Source organism: Podarcis pityusensis (assembly GCF_964106645.2).
Source record: "Podarcis pityusensis genome assembly, chromosome: 7".
Lineage (NCBI taxonomy): Eukaryota > Metazoa > Chordata > Lepidosauria > Squamata > Lacertidae > Podarcis > Podarcis pityusensis.
The window spans coordinates 52,841,196-52,859,282 of record NC_138031.1 but is presented as its reverse complement, the minus strand read 5'-3'; positions in this window follow the sequence as shown (position 1 = coordinate 52,859,282).

The window sequence follows — 18,087 nt, the reverse complement described above, 5'->3', positions numbered from 1 at the left end:
ACTGAAACACTTAAATACTGTAATTAGTCATGTTATAGAGACCTAAACACATTTGACAAATGTCCTATAGTGATGTTAGCCATTCATGTTTCTAAATAAAGAAAAGTGCAGTTGGCCTTTCATGTGGAACTGCATGTTCTGACAGATGCTTTCTTATATGAACCAGAAAAAAACTGGAAACAGTCACTATATCATCTAATTGAATTCATCATCCCTGTGGAATATACAACAGAGAAACCACATATCTGCAAAGACATGGCTGAAGCATGAATCACAGCACTTACTTAAAGTAAGAGAGAAGCAAATCCTGAATTTCCCTGTCCACTAATGAGAAACCTAACAGTGCATGATCAATAGCTGCAGAAGTCTTTCCTATTGAAGGAATTTTGAGAGACATTGATATTTCCAGACAAATAAATGTTTATTTGTGTTAAGGCTATTGCATACATAAAGATGATGCTGTTTAAATTATTACAATCTCCCTCTCTCTCTCTCACACACACACATTTGTTGCTCACACTAGGACCTTTTTCTTAAATAAATACATGCTGATTTTCCTTCAAAACCTTCTTCTGAAACACCTGGAAAATAATAAAATCATGAAGTTGGAAGGCTATCAGACATTTTTATTGCCACCCCCCCCCATTGTTTTGTCCAACATTTTAATTTTCCTTCGTCTTGTGAGGGCTTGCTCTAAAAGCTGGGCAAGAAATCTATTCTGGTCCCACTCAGTAACCAACAGAGGACCACTTTCCATATCAACATACACAATCTGATTTGCTACAACAGAGAGCAAACACACTGTAGGAAAGTACTTCATAGAACAAATAACTCAATGTGGTCCATATACAGAACCAGAGCCATTTATTATCGGGCAAATGATAGATTTTTGCAAGCAGCCCAGCACAAGCAAATGAAAGATAAGATATGGAAAGACTAATCTGTTTTTAAAATGTTTTTATCTTGTATTTTCATTTTCTATTTTTTTCTCTTTTTTTCTTTCTTTTTTCGTTTATTTTTGTAATATGTTGAAACTTTAATAAATATCTTTAATAAAAAAAAAGAACCAGAGCCAAATACTACAGGTGAAACTGAACACCTCACAAGGTCTTCTTGAGGCAATTGAACTTGGGTGGTGGTAAGGAAACTCTTTCCCAACACCAGACACATTAACCAGTCAAACAATGAATGTTACCAACAGCTCTCTCATAAACCCTTCCCAAGAGAAAATTAAAGCATTGCTCCATGAGTTAGGTATGCATCTATATTCTATGGGCTGAAAAGCTGATGGCCCAACTAAACTAAATTGTTACCATTAACTGATTTATTTATTTGTTAATTTAATTTGTATACCACCCTTCATCACTGGATCTCAGTGCTGTTCACAACATAAAAATACACAATAAAGACAAAAACGACCCCCCCAAAAAAAACCCTCACTCTTCCCACCCCTCCCACAATACATTTACAAGGGTATAGGATGTTAATCAGACAAAGATGTGGTTGAAGAGGTATGGTTTTGCCTTGTGCCTAAAGGTGTATAAGGAAGGCACCAACCGAACCTCCCTAGGGAGGACATTCCACAAACAGGCAATGCTATTGACACTGAACTGCACATTTATTAGGATTTTGTTGTACACTTCTGGTATAGTGTACTATATCAGTGTATCTGACAAAGCCCCACAGACACAAAGCTGGCATAAAACTATAACATTATGATTACACTGTTTAATTTACACTTTTGACTTGCACTAAGCGTCTGTCCTCTTGGCACCTTCCTAGGCTCTCACTTAGCAATTTAGTGCTGAATTCAAAAAGGGAAAAAGCATCCTTAGAAAACGAAGATATTCTCTCAGGACACAACATATTTCTGTCAAGTTTGTGAAGCCAGTCAAGCAAAAATGTGTAGTCTGGGCTGCTTCTTTCTCCACCCATCCCCCAATGTCAACTTCTGCCTTTATAAAAAGACACAGAATGAAGTCTATGGCAGGTGAGGAGTGTGGCACATTGGCTGCACATTGGCTGGATCTGTAGCCCCTATTTACATCTTCATGCAAAAAAAAAGAACATGCTAAAATGAAGGTGTCTGCAAAGCATTTTCATGCTTGCTCTCTGCCACACTGGGTTCATCATAGATGGCATCCATTTGGGAATTCGGTAAAGTATTACTGTACATATTACTATCTGGATCATGGTCTGTGAATTAGGGTTAGGTACGTATTATAAGGGTTTCTTATAATGCTGGAGAGGACTTTTTCTAGAGCCCTGGAATCTAGCCTTCAGAAGCTGATCTAGAAAGGTTTAGAGGGTGTTTGCAATCTGAATTTGGGAAACAACCTAAGCTTGGGTGCTGTTTTAGGCAGTAATTCTCCGTGAATACAAGGTGGAGATAGTAGTGAGTGCATTTCTTTCCCCAGGGTTCTTTTGTATATTTATAGACAAAACAAATATTGCATAATTCTTCAGTGCTCTCTTATCAAAAAAGGAAAATAAACTTCAAAACATTAACCTTGGGACTTTTCATCACTCGGATAAGCGGGGAATGTCTAACAACATTTTAATATCCCCCAAAACAAGAACATGTTATGGATCTTCTAAATAGAACATGATGAAAGTAGGAGAAATGTTGATGTATCTGCTTCCGAGTTGTATGCTTTTCATAAGGAATGCCAATCAGCTAAGTACTGTAAGTCTCCAATCCTGATCCCTTAGGATGTGGTTCCCTGTTCAAGATAGTTCGCTGGAGGAAGGCAGAACAGGGAATTCTTTCTAGCTTCTCTTAGCTAAGTGAAAAGGAGAGCTGAAGCAATAATGGATAACTTGTAGGTCTTCAGATATTTTGCTAGACTCTAGCAACACCCCAGTGTTGATGGTACTTGGAGTCCAACAGCACATAGTGTAGAAAGCCACAGAAAAGACATCCCTGGTTTGAGAGAAGGCAGCAATTTGTATAGACTATAGACGATGGACAAGACAGAAATGGAGAATGAAGACAGAGCACACAATATCTCATTTAAGAAAGGATGTGGAACTTGTGGCCTGCCAGATGCTGCTGTCTACAGCTCCCACCAGCCCTGACCATTGGCCATGCTGGTTGGGTATGATGGTAGTCCAACAATACCCAGAAGACCACAGGTTCCTCCTTGCCTTTAAATGTTGCCAGCAGTGATTTATAAACCCTCTCCATGTCTCCTAGTATTTTTCTTTTAGTTAAAGTAGGTGGGAGAACATGACACAGTTGATCCAGCATTTTCCCATGTCTATTCTTCGTCATTAGCTGCCATTAACATGAGAGGGATAGGGAAATGCTGAATATGATTATCTGATATGTCTTAGAATGGGTCTGTTTTCAATAGCCACTTTGAACGCCTGAACATATTTGTCATGAAGCATTCTCATTCACCTCAGAGGGCAAACAGATACACACACAAGACACACTATTGCAAGAATCAAAGGAACAATGTTAGCTAAACTTGGCTCGGGATATACAATGGCTTCTCCACATCTGCCTTCAGAAACAGCTGTCACCTTCAACTACCCTCAGGCTCCAACCTCTTCAAAAAAGTATTCTCAGAGAAGCCCTGGAGCACAGACCTCTGGTTCTCTGTGAAGCCTAATGAAAGCCTTGAACAAACTGTTTAGACTCCCGAGGCACCTGCTGTGTGTGGGAAAACCTGAGCAACTATTAGCTTGACTTTTACATGTCCCAGTTTAACACTTCTCATTTAGACTCCTCTCTTGTCACAAGTATCTCCTTGTTAGCTTCACTGGCTAGGAGAGCATCCTTATCTCTCTCGCTTTTACACATCACAAGCACACTCTTACCGGAACTTCTGATTTATTTTTCATCTCTTCTACACAGCCAGCCTCTTTTTTATGATCACTATATGACAGAATTACCTTCTTGTTTATATTTTCACAGCCTTGCATTGGGATTTGGCTGAGCCTGCATAGTTATAACTTCAGAAACAGCCATGCAGGAATTTTAAGATACTGTGAATTATTCAGAGACACAGAGGGGATTGTTTTATAAGGAAGCTGTTCTCTACCTAAAGTCCTATCTAATAGCTACAAAACGCAGTCAAGAGGGGCAGAATTGTGTCCTTTTATGGTGCTCCAGAATAGGGAAATGTATTTCGGGAGGGGATATCTTATTATCTGAAATGGATCGTGTAAACATTATTTACGAGAATGAGTAAAAGGAGATGGCAGAGAATGTTTGCTCATTTATGTACTTACACAGCAGAAGAGAATAAAAAGAGCTTATTTTGTGTTAGTACAGCATTTTGTGGCAGAAGGAGATTCTCATGTAACAGAACAAGTTAATTTGGGTGGGATGTGAAGATCAAAGATAAAATGTTTGGGGTACGTGATTATATAGTTGCACTCTTAAATTAGAAAATGAGTGACCTGCAGAATGTGATAGAGTAACTTTCTCTGCTTATTACCATGCCGAGTTTGGTGATGATATCTCAAGAGGCAGCCAAACCTATAGAGAACAGATGGACAAACCATTTTCAAAAATATATATGAGATTTTTATGTTATTTTCACTAATATATGCATTCATATGCACACATTTCAGATGTAATGGAGAATTGTTTAATTAGATCAGCGCTGAGAAAGGTGTGTGTGATCCTGTTGCTTCTTCCCAGCTGCTACACTATGGAAGTTATGTGTCTAAATTGGGCCACAATGTGAATGTAAGCTAAAGGTAAAGGTAAAGGACCCCTGGAAGGTTAAGTCCAGCCGAATTTAACTATGGGGTGTGGCGCTCATCTCTGCTTTCAGGTCGAGGGAGCCGGCATTTGTCCACAGATAGCTTTCCGGGTCATGTGGCCAGCATGACTAAGCCGCTTCTGGCACAATGGAACACCGTGATGGAAACCAGAGTGCACAAAAACACCATTTATCTTCCCACCACAACAGTACCTATTTATCTACTCATGCTGATGTGCTCTCGGACTGCTAGGTTGGCAGGAGCTGGTAAAATCAATGGGACCTCACCCTGTTCCACAGATTGGAACTGCCAACTTTACAATCAGCAAGCCGAAGAGGCTGGGTGGTTTAGACTACAGCGCCACTTGCACCACTATATGAACAGACAAGATTTGGGTATAATGTAGCCAGTATGCTTATCTACTTCCTCTCCCTTCCCTTTACATCTAAGCTAGGACTACGATTCTGTATAATTTCCTAGATCTTCTGCTTATTTTAATTGCTTTGTCCAAATCTAACTCATTAATTATTTCATCTGTTTTCACGGGCAAGCACTTATCCAAGAACTACATGGACTCCAATATAAGGGATATGAACCTTTTACACTTCAGACCAAATTGCATTCATCTGTTCAGGTTTGTCATTCCATTCTCTATTTTATATACTCCCACCAAGCCTCTCATTGATATCAAAGAGGAATCTCCAGGTGGGCAATGAGAGTAGAATATGCAAGAGATGAGTATAGTGTAGATCAGAGAGAAGATTGTAATTACCTACTGTGTTAATTAAAATTCAACACCTGTACTCCTAGAGATTTTTATTCCCTATGTGATGCATAGGATTTTGGCTGCACAATTTTGATTAGATTTTTGAAGCTTTCCTGGATGAATAGTTTGTATTAAAACATTGCTATAAGCCTGCCCTTCTCAAGTTTATATACTTCCCCTTTATTGTCCAAAAATCACCTGTATGTATAATAAATCCATTCCCAGAAGGCTGCCTTTAGTACCTCGCTGCTGGGAAGTGTCTCCAGGGATCCCCTCAACATCCCTTGAGTGCCTGAGTTTGTTAATAATAGAAATGTCAGATTGCCTGCATCAAATCATGATTTTTATCATTGTACACCAAGTCAGAATCCCAAAACCGCTTCTAACTTTCATTATATTCTGGTGGATTTTAGTCACATACTAGCAAATTCAGGTTGCACAATTAAAGTTGATCTCACTTGCAAAGCAAGCTCACCTCCCCTTCAAATAATAATAATAATAGTTTGATTTTTTTTTTCAATAGGGAAAGGAGGAAAATACATAGTGGAATAACACTTGTTTGATGCAAACCAGTTCACAAACCGATCAGGGTTGCATCCAGCCATGTCCTTCCTTTCACACAAGGACTTCTGTTTCTGCAACAGAACTTCCCTCCTTCTTCTCTCTCCATACAACTCCCCCCAAGTCTGTCCCAGAGAGTTGGTAGAAACCCCTGACCATATCTGAGGGTGCTTGGAGGGAGGAGGAGGAGGGAAAGCTCTGTTGTACAGTGGTAGTCCTTGTGAGAACAGAACAACTTAGTTGGATACAACACAGAATCATCATCTGCTTATTTTGTTTTTATTTTGTGTGCTCAATAAAAAGCTGACTTTGTCCAACCTTCCCACAAACTTTGTGCAAACAAATCAGAATGAATGGTCATTAAAACAGGTCATCTGGAAACAACCATGGGGGTCCGGGTATAACTGCTACTGGTTCTAAAAAACAACAACACCTACCCAGCATCTCACTTTTTAATAGATAATTCATAAGGGGTTGTAATTTTTACCCCCTCTGGTTTCAGCATTGCTTTATTTGCAAATAGGGGAAAAAGTAGATTTGCTGTTGCTGAGTGTACATGACTCCTGCTGCTATGTTCCAACACCAAGGAGAAAATAGCAACATCCAAAGGTTAAGGTAGTGTGCTTTAAAATTACAGTTCTAAGAAATCCTGAGTGCAATTCTTTCTTTATATCTGCTTCAAACGAGTTGGCATAGTTTACTGAGAAACTTTTTAAACCCCTAAAGACTAAGAACTATAGAAGCTGTTGAAGACATTAGGTGCATGCACCAATTCTATACCCTGCTATACCCAACAGATAACTTTTTCTCTGCTGGAACCTGTGGGAGCAATCATATAGCAAAATCTGCTGAGATGAGTGGGTTTCAGGCTAAGCTAGAAGGCTCCGAGTACAATCTAGCAATGCATGCTTAACTCTCTCATCCTTGGCTCAACCAGAGATATGCTGCCATATTGCCTCCATCCTAACTGAGATAGGACCCAGCCAGCTTGACAGATCTTACACCGGTATAAGCCCTGGGGGGAGGGGGGAAGCATTTCAGGAGGGACCAGAAGGAAGGGATTTAGGCTGGAACTTAAGCCTGTTCAGCTCAGTCATGTTACCTGACAACCCGACATAAGTTTAAGATGGCAAAAAGGATGCCTTAAACTCAAACATTAATTTAAAGGCTTGTTTCTCCTCTGCCAGGCTTAGGCCAGCTCAGCCACCAGCATATCCATTTAATTTACACCAGCTTAATTTACACTGGCTTTTAGTAAGAAAGGCCAGCCATGAAAATGGATTAAAACTAGTAGAAGGATGAGAAAGTAATTAAAGAAGAAGAATGAAGTGGTAACATCAGGAATGCAATGGATATATGTTTGTAACAGGATTGGGAAACCTAATTATTATTATTTTGGGGGAAAATGTATTAAATTTAAATAATTTGGATTGATTTGTTAAAATTTGTAATACTAATAAAAATTAATATATATATAATTTACACTGGCTTTCTTTATCTCAGCTTCTGGTGCATAGGATTGCTACCAGTGTGCATTTTATAAGAAATGCATATTAGCACGGGCAACATTTTAAATACACCACAGTGGCGGACCTTGGAGCCTCAAATTTCAGCGGCACCACATGCAACCCCAAAATTCAGCACCCTGCTACCTCCTGTGCTCCAATCTAAAGAATACTTGTAACATCCCCTGCAGTGCCCACAATGCTCCTTGCCCAGTGTGACTGAACTGGTTACAGTCTCCTAAATTTGCCTCTGTGTGTACACATGAATTTCTGTTGATCTCTACCATTTTTTTAATAAAAAAAACACACAACAACATGAGGAGTGAGAATGAGAAAACAGTCACCAATGTGGCAAATCCTGCCACTGATGACCAAGGTTCTCTGTGGCAAGAGTAACAGAAAAATCTACCTAAAGATGGCAGGAAGTCAGATGGCATAAGACATGAGCTGCCTGTCTTCACCACTGGGAAATTTCCACAATGGGTCTCTCTGATTGGAAGTGGTGGGTGAGCTTCAGACTTGGCACATTCATCTCAGGTGGTGGGGGGGGGGGGAGGAATCAAAACAACCAAAATTATCATACAACTGTTGATTATGATGAAATTATCGTATATGATAATTTGAGAAGATGTTTGTGTTTGGTGGGCTCCCTAGAATCTGTGGGATATCAGTCACTGAATACCTCATATGAATACCATTGCTGAGAACTAGTGCCTTGAGTCAGAGGGGAATATATATGTCCATAGGCTGGTGGGGTAGAAGGGGGGGCTGCAAGACTAAATATATGAAACCAGCTTGCTATTGCTAGCACAGTTACATTTACTTGAGAGATTGAAATGGACATGACTGCAAAGGTTTATTGAGAATCCAGTGAGGTGAATTCCCACTGAGTTAGACTGACCTTTTGAATCATTCACTACTGATTCCCCCCCCCATCTATCTGGGAAGAATAACTTGGAGGTTTTGAAAACTGCAAAATCTTTTACAAACATATGTCTGTATTAGGGATGGACGGATCAGTCTTAAGTCTGTTCTCTCCTGTTTGTGTACCAAATCTGTCCTATTTCTGTGTGGCTTTGTAAGGGGAGAAATTCTCAAGGATGCTTAAAAATATGTACTAGTTTAGAAAGCAATCTTATGTGCAAGAAGCTGGTGTAAAACAAGTTTGTGTAGGTTAAGCTGGCATAAAGTTACACCAGAGCCAAACCCTGTTAAATAGCAGGGCTACTGCTGTTGCTTTGCCTAAGCATGGCAGAGGGAAAGCACCCTTTTAAACAGGGTTTTCAAGTCACATGACTGAGCTGAACAGGCTTAGGATCCAACCTAAGTCCCCACTCTCTGGTTCTGCTGTGCAACATAGTTAAGAGAGGTGTGGGGACGGCTGCAAAGAGGGGATGCAGTGGAACATTCTCATTTTACCTCAATCGGTGAAAAAGCACATACCTCTTCCCTTCTCTTTTCCTTTGATTATACTAATTTAAACAGGCATGACTTCTCCCCAATGAAAAGAAAAGAAGAAAAGAAAAGGAAATCCTGAAAACTGTAGTTTGCTAAGAGAGCTGTTAAGATACTCTAATTACTCTCATAGAGCCACAATTTTACAGAGTTCCCTGCAGGGAGAGATTGGCTGTCAAACCACTCTGAAAATTGTAGCTCTGTGGGGGCAAAAGGTGTCTCCTAACAATTCTTAGTACCCTTAACAAAATTCAGTTCCCAGGATTCTTTGGGAGCAGCCATGACTGTTTAAAGTGGTATAGTAATGCTTTAAATGTATAGTGTGAATGGGGCCTTTTTCTCCATTAATAACTGGCTTCACCAACTCTTTTGGTAATGCTAAAATATGCAATATTTCCCATCCCTACTCAGTATTAACAGCCCAAATGCAGAATGCTAGGCCACCGATATTTCTCCCAAAGATATGATGGACCTATTGTACAAAGTCATAAATACCTTCAGCATATTGTGTAAATCCTCCAGTGCCTATGTTTTCTCTGTTCCTCTCATGGTTATCATTCAATGCAGCAATGACAGCACAGAGCACCTGATTTATTATTCTCTGAAGCACTGCACATATATTGAATATACTCTATATGCTAATGCTTCATGCCTGAACAATTGTGTGTGTGTGTGTGTGTGTACACTGAAATTAAGGAATCTGGTTTGCCACCTCTATACATCTGTGCATTCCCTGGGGCATCAAACTGTTGTGAGCCTCGAGGTTCTGATAATGTGAATAATGAGAAATATTAATGCCCCATATAGCCATTTGCTCATGAAAGGTAATGCATTCAAAAACAAAAAGACAGAATCTGTAGACATGGAGATACTTAAATGAACATGGATATTCTATGAACAAAAGTTTTAAGTGAACAAAAATTCTGAAAAAAATAAATCTTAAACATCAGGCGATCCAATCAGAGATTTCCTATATTGTTTGTAGTTTGGGACTTATCAAAAGTCCAGCTTCAAAACAAACATAAAACAATTAATGTTACATTCAGATAGTTGCATAATATCATGTGCTGATCCCAGCACAGGCTAGATTTCTTAGAAATATGGAATAACTTCGTCCAGAGCTGAAATCAAAGCTCTGCCTCTCCAACACTGTGCTCTCCTAGAGAGAATATGCACACATCCTTTCTTCTTTGAGTTTCAGAACAAAGGCTAGCTCACACACCCAAAATGGATATTTGTAACTGAATACCTCATGTGATCTAAGTTTAACACCTCCAGCTAGCAGACACACATTCTCACCTAATCATTAAATTGTTAGGCTCTCTGAGAGCTTTTGTTTAGCTGAATGGAAGTTTCCATACCACGCTTTTAGATATACAGATACAGACATATACAGAGTTATTTTCCATTTCAATGTACAATTAAACAATTATACTTAACATATGGAACTCAAGTGAAAATGAGAAAAGACTATTTAAATAAAGAAGGGTTTTAATTGTATCAAGACTGGTGCAGTCCTAAAAGAAGATGGCCAGGTTCTGAATGTGAGAAAGGGAAGGGTCTATGTTCTTTAAACTAGATTTGGACCCATTGACATAGCGTGATCCTCTCTAGCATGGATGGGGAACCTCTCATTTTCCATGTGTTGTTGGACTCCAACTATCCAATTCCCCTAACCATTGAACATTCTGTATGGTTGTTTTGGGGTTATTTTGCTTGACACACACCATGCAAAATGTCCACCAGTGTCATAAATCAATGGTTTGGCACCAGGAAACTAAGTGTTAATATACTTCTAGTTGCAAAATGGCATGGACCTCCATAGGTGACAACCTGCTTCTTTGGATGTTAAACTGGAACATTTACTTCAATTATTATAGTGTGATATGTTAAGGTTATCAGCCGCATATGTTAAGATTTAATGTACTATTTAAATTCTGGCTGTCTCTAAGCATTTGCTAAGATGCCCACTGCCACTCTGGGAGCAGACACTAGTCTTACCATCCTTAACACAAACTCTTCTTCCTATCAGAAGAATTTGATTATATATTAAATCCCTTCTTGCTATTATGATAGGAAGTTCATGCTTATTGAATTGAGTATTGCAGGTCTTACCTCCATTCATTTTTATTCAGAATATCACTTCCATAAGGATTTTCTTTCCTGATCTCCTGTTATATATTTCATCCACACACAAAAAGCCAAAAGGCATTAGTTGTATCAGTACAGCATATGGATATATTCTGCTATTGGTTCACCACCCTGCAGCCAAACTAAGTACAAGGGAAATTGCCTGGAACATGAAAAGGACAAATTGGCACAAAACAACCCTTTACTAGTGTATCTTGGATCATGCAGCCCATGTTGGTCTCGTTGTCATCTTCATGAACCATGTCAATGAGTAAGTAACTAGAATGGGCTGATGCTTGTGTTTGGCTTGAAATAATTGGACGCCCAGAAACACATGATACTCAATTCCCAAAGAAAGCACCCATATTGCTGCGCCCTGAATGTACTAAATTAGGCATGGTAAAATAGACACTCATCCTCTTGCCTCCCTGCAAGACCAGGGCCCCGGAAGAGTGGGATAAGACTTCAGGATCCATCTCAAAGGATAGGAAGACAACAAAGCATGCAACATGGTTTACCTCCAGGCAAAACAATAGAGATCTTTGATAAGGGCCTATAAATGTTCCTATCAGTGTAGACACTTAGGGGGACAATCCTTTGGCAGGATTTTAGGATGGAGTGGATCCTCAGCTCAGCTGAAGATATGCAACTGTAATTTTCTCATGCCAGCTCACCTGGGGCTCAGTCAGCTGAGCCAAAACTAATTGAGCCAATACAGGAGAAAGTCCCCGCCCCCCAAAAAAGAAGGGTAATATTGGGGGTGTTGTGTGACCAGAAAGGGGGGCTGTGAGCTGGATCCTAAGCCTTTCTCAGCTCAGTCACATGACCTGGCTAGAACACTATTTTAAAGGCTTGTGTTCCCTCTGCCAAGCTTAGGCAAAGCAACCATAGTAGCCACAGTTATGAATGAGGCTTGAATCTGGTGTAATTTACACTGGCTTAATTTACACTAATCTTGCTTTATGTCAGCTTCTTGTGCATAGGATTATTCCCCAAGATGTAGGCAGAGATGGATTCCTTGTAAGCATCTCCACCGCCTTCAGCCTTTGGGAGGGAAGGCGAGATATAAATGCAATGATAAAAGACTGTTTTGCCATTGCTTCCTGCTGCATTACAGTTGGCCGCCAAAGGGCAATGTTTCTCTAAAACGTGACTCAGAGTGTTGTTATTTTTAGAGATCTCTACCCTGCCCTTCCACTGCCTGTGCACCACTGAGGTTGGCTTACAAGAATTTAAAATCACAATGTCAAAATACAGAATGCAAGATTACTGGCATCCGGCTGATAGACAAATCCTGGGGGGAGTTGTATTATAATGTGTGTGTTTTTATTTCTAAAATCACACGATGAACATCATTTTTGTAGCATTTATCCTCATCTATGTCTGCCATTCTTCTGGTATGAATATGAATGCCTTCTCCCCCCTTTTCCACTTGAAACTATCAATGCATAAAAGATGTAGAGCTGCTCACCCAGCATCATGTTGGGAGGTTGACTTGCTCACGTATGTACAGTTGAGCAAGTTGAGAATTAATCCCAGAGGCTTGTTAATAGGCTCTCTTTTTTTTTTTTTTTACAACCCTTATTAACTATGGCAAGGCATTTAAATTGCAGATCACCTACTGAGTGAATATTCAAAGGCCCCTTGCCAAGCTAATACCACCATATCAACTATTCTTTTCCAGCCTAAATGCCTCCTCTTGTTGCTCAAACTACAGAAGAGTGAGGCCTTTTGGAAAAGATGCCAAGGCTCATTGCTTGCAAGAGAGGCAAAAGAACATAAAACAAAATCCGTCTTCAAATTAGGAAAATGTGTGAATGTTTCAGCAGCAGCATGTCAGCTTCCCCAAATACATCTGCCTGTTTTTGAGAGACCCGCACTGCAACCCTTTACATTTTTTGTTGCCTTCATTCCCATCACCAAAGCAAAAGGGGGAGTGTGGGTGGGCAGAAAGCAGGAATATTGTAATGTCTCATTATGTAATGAAGTGGGACGGCCAAGGTACATGTTATGTGGGAGATCTGCGCTTGGATTTCTTCACGTCTTTATTTTCACTCACAAGCAGGCACCTGCCACCTACAGTCAGCTAGATTAGAGCAACGATACTGGAGGTGGAGGCCAGTATTTGCTCCCTACCAAGCGGGGCAAACAGTAGCTTGGCATGGGGAGATTTTGACCTGAAAAATGGTTGGGGGAAGAGTTAAATGCTTGTTCTCCCAAGGCTCTTAAAGTCAGGGCACTGCCTCCTTGGTTCCATAAACTCATCCCCAGGGCCCCCTATCCTATAAAAAAGCATTATTCAGAGTAGCAATCTGCACAACCCACTAAGGAAGATGATGACACAATGCCATTCAAAACAGTAACAATTGCACATTTATTCAAAATGCAATTAAAACGATTAATTCAGCAAAACTTATGAACTTAATCCAGAGATACCAGCTTTTCAAAGTCAAATAGCCATTTATATTATTGGCAAAACCTATTTGGTGTTTCGCAACTTTCTGACTAGTTGCAGGACCTTAGCCAGACCTAGCAGAGTACATGCAGAATCCACGGAAGCAATTGGCAACTTGGCTGCAGACAGGATAGACGAAGCAGGAACCAGGAACTTGTAGTTAGGTGTTTATTATATACAGTGGACTATTTACAGGAACAGAACACGGATCTTTTGCTAGCTCTCTCTGACACGACTCACAACTCCTACACTCACTGACACACACTGAACCACTGAACTCACTGAACCTAAACACTAGTTAGTAGGCCATTAATTATCACTCCCTTGAGAGAGCTTGACCAATCAGGGAACGGTCTCCATGTCTCTGTTATCTCTAGGCAGACTTACTCCTTCAGATTGCCTTCTGGCTGTCTGCCAAACCTTAACTGACTCTGTGTGAGTAGCTGCACGTACAACAGATTCCAATGCCCCCCCTTGTTTCATAGGGCTCCCCAAGCAGCAGCCCGCAGGTACAGTACTGCCCACTTTGGGAACCACTGCTCTAAGTGAATTCAAGGCCCTCAATGTCTCTTTTAAAATGGAAATATAAATACCGTATTTTTCCGTGTATATGACTAGGTCCCCCCCCCCCTAAAAAATAATGTCAGAAATTAGGGGGTGCCTTATACACAGGGCCATCTCCCCCCATTTTCTTAAATCTGAGTTCCCCAAAATAGGGGGAGTCTTATACATGGGGGCATCTTATAGATGGAAAAATACGGTATCTCAGGGGAGTCAGTTGTGCATCACCTCCATAACTTGGAGACTAGCCCTGTTTCCATTTAAAATGACATTAACAGATCATCAAGCAGAAGAAAGTGATAGAACATTTTTTTATTGTCATTTAGGAAGTTCATGATTGACATCCCAATATGTGCATCTAAATTTGAAAGACGTGTCATCTTTTATTCTCATTCGGAATCTATTCTAATTCCACATTTATGGAAATCATTTGTGAGCCTTGCCATTCAGTTTAAATGGAATTGGAGAAGGGGTTAATGAATAGTTGCTATTTGTCATTAATGTAGTGCTTCACTTTCCAGCATGTAAGTAAACATGGTAATTTGCATTTTAATACTTTTCTCCCCATATTACTTTACCAGATTAATCTGCTTCCCACCATTAAATTTTAATAAACAGTTTTTAAATAAATAAACAGCTTTAGAAATGCAAAATCTATTGGATCCAGGTTTAAGTTGATAAAATAGTGTCAGAGAAGACGGAAATATTGTCAAACCAGCTCTATTATAGGGGGGAAAGCAGAGATATGATTTAGTTATAAACAAATGTTCATGGCTTCATATATTTTCATTGTGTTGGGCTCAAATGGAACTTCCCTCACAAGTGGATGGTGGCTCACACAACTGACCTTTTGCCTCGCCTCCTGCTCCCAAAGGCCTGTTCAGAAGGTCATGCGAACAACAAGGACCATCATATGAGGCTGCAGTAGAGAGAAGGAGTAATCTCAAAGGAGATTGAGTCATCTTGTGCAAGAAGAAGTTCAGCTCACACAACTTTTAAATACAAACCAATGATTAGATGTAGATTTCTCAAAGTATAACAAGGGGAGGAACCAAATTCAATATTATGGCTCAGGTCTGTACAATTGAATATTAAGATGTGAATCAGGAACAGAGAACCTGATATCCTCCAGATGTTACTGGCCATGCTGGTTAGGGGCTGATGGAAGCTGGAGTTCAACAATATCTGGAGAGTCACAGGTTCCCCATTCCTGACCAGGTTGGTCAGCTGGAAGCTATAGACTTTCTAGGAGCTCAGGAACAGTATGATCCCAAAGTAATGGTGATTAAAAATAGAGATGGGCAAAAATGGCCTCTCAAAATTCTCCATACTCATGTAAAGCTTGTGATCTCCTAAGACCTGTCAACCTTTTTCATATGTACTGCTGTCAAGCCAGGAGTCCCCACCCTCTATTTCTCATTCCTGCTTTTTTCTGATCATGAGGTCATGCTGTATAACGGTGATTGCAGTCTGTTGTTGCAGTAAAGGATTTCTAAGAGGCAATTTCACTATTTGTGGACCTGACCGATTTTTTAATAGTAATACTAGCACAAATTAATGACACTCCATTGTTAGATCATATTGGTAGATGGCGGAAACAATGAGCTAAGATAGTTGGGAAGGTGAGAGAGTCTTAAAATGCAGAACTTTGTTGTAAGTTCTGTTTCAGGAAGTTTTTGTTAGGGTTGGGTGACTTTTTTTCTTTTTCTTTTTTGCTTGTGCTTGCTTTCTATCCTTTTTCAATCAAACCCAGACCCATCATCATCATTACAGTATTATTTTCAAAAAGTTTGTTGTCTCTTTTTTGTATTATCTTCTCATTATTGTTCTTGGTAGTAGTAGTAGTATTTACAGTTACTAGCAACAAACAATAAGAAGGCCCCAGCGTGTAGCTTAGTAAAAGTAAAAGTAAAGGGACTCCTGACCATTAGGTCCAGTCATGACCGACTCTGGGGTTGCGGTGCTCATCTCGCTTTATTGGCTGAGGGAGCCGGCGTACAGCTTCTGGGTCATGTGGCCAGAATGACTAAGCCGCTTCTGGTGAACCAGAGCAGCACATGGAAACGCCGTTTACCTTCCCGCCGGAAGTATTTATCTACTTGCACTTTGACGTGCTTTCGAACTGCTAGGTTGGCAGGAGCAGGGACCGAGCAATGGGAGCTCACCCCGTTGTGGGGATTCAAACCTCCGACCTTCTGATTGGCAAGCCCTAGGCTCTGTGGTTTAGACCACAGCACCACCTAGTAGGGCTACACAATTATATGTCTTATTATTAGCCAGCTAGCCAATAAACTGAACAACAATAGCAACGTTCTTGCCATTGTTCTGGAACAAGAATTCTTCCTGTACATCACACTGGTATGATAACAGTGGTTAATACTGACACCGATCCACCATCTTTTATTTAGAAAGGCCTGTCTCATATTTCTTTTGTTTTCCATGAAGCAGTGCCTTGTTTTTGCTTAAATATATTAGGCTATTCTTGAGTCTGTCTATAACTTTAAACAAATCCTGCTACCTGGTCTTAAGCCACTGTCTATTAGTTTTGTTCTAAGGGGCTGGTGAATCCTGGGTTCACTGGAAAACAAAGGGATTTAATTTCCCTACGCTTTCCAGTAACTTGGTCATGTCTGAACAACTAGTGGTTTCTAGCAATCATTTGACTACTGGGTTTGAAAGTGAACATTAAACACATTGTTCTTTGTTTTGTCATAGACCATTTAGCAGCAGTCTCAAGACTCACATAAGAGGTGCTCAGCAGAGTGGTCCCTCGATCCATAACAAGGGTTCCTCTCCAGAGAGAGCCAAAATACTGTGGGTATTCCTAAGTTATGCGAGGGTGGTGATATACAATTGCACCAAAAAATCCTAGGGCTACAACTACATATAATTTGCCCACCATATGAACACTTACCTTTTGCTCTGTATTTGTTTGCTCCATTTTGCTGCAATTCATTCATTTTCTCCTCCTGAAATCTGCCCAGCAAGTTTCCTTCTCCAATGCCTCATGGAAATATAAACTTTGTATAAACCCTTCTCATGCCGGCTTAATTAATTCCATGCTGGGAGTGCTGGAGAGAGCCTTCCTGCCATATATAATATTATTGAAAATGAAACTGGTGCTTTCACTCAGGGGTTGCTGTGGGATGAATTTAGCAAATAAATAAAGAATGCTGCTGACTTCATACAGTAATTGGACGGTTTGAATGAAGATGGCAATTGCTATCTGCATGAACATAATTAACAGTAGAACAACTGCTGGATTCATTATATCTTTGTGAAACTGTTTTTAGCATGTTCTCCTTAGTATAATATTTTAATGAAAACTTGTATCTGAAATATGATTCATCCAGCCATGCAAGGGCTGCTTGGGGTTTCATAACTACCCAGAAGTATAGTTACTTCATGTACAAATTCCCAGACTTGTACCTTTATTTCTAGTGTACATGATATTTAATGGAGGACATTTTCCTGCAGCTATCAAATTGCAGATATACAATTTATACTGACATATCCTGATAAACAAGGCAATGCAATACATAACAAAAAAGAATCACACTTTATGCTCAACTAGAATAATTTTCATACACCATAAGCAGAAGGATTACTCTTTTTTTTATCTTGATTTTTTAGAGCAGCCCAAACTGCTATGTATGAAATAGAGCTTTGAAAGCAACCTTTAAGAATTCCTATATTGCTAAAAATCGAGCAATAGAGAGAAGGTGAAAATATTTGGCTGAGGAAGGTAAATGATATTAAGGAATGGGGATTTGACTAAAATAATCTGAATAATTTATTCTGTTTACAGTTAATTTGCTGAAATGACGAATTCTGTTTTGGATATGCTGTTAGCCTTCTGCCCTGATCTACCTGTACAATCCAAACTGCATTGCTCCACAAACAGAGAGCAGGTGCACTGTAACAAAATGGTTACA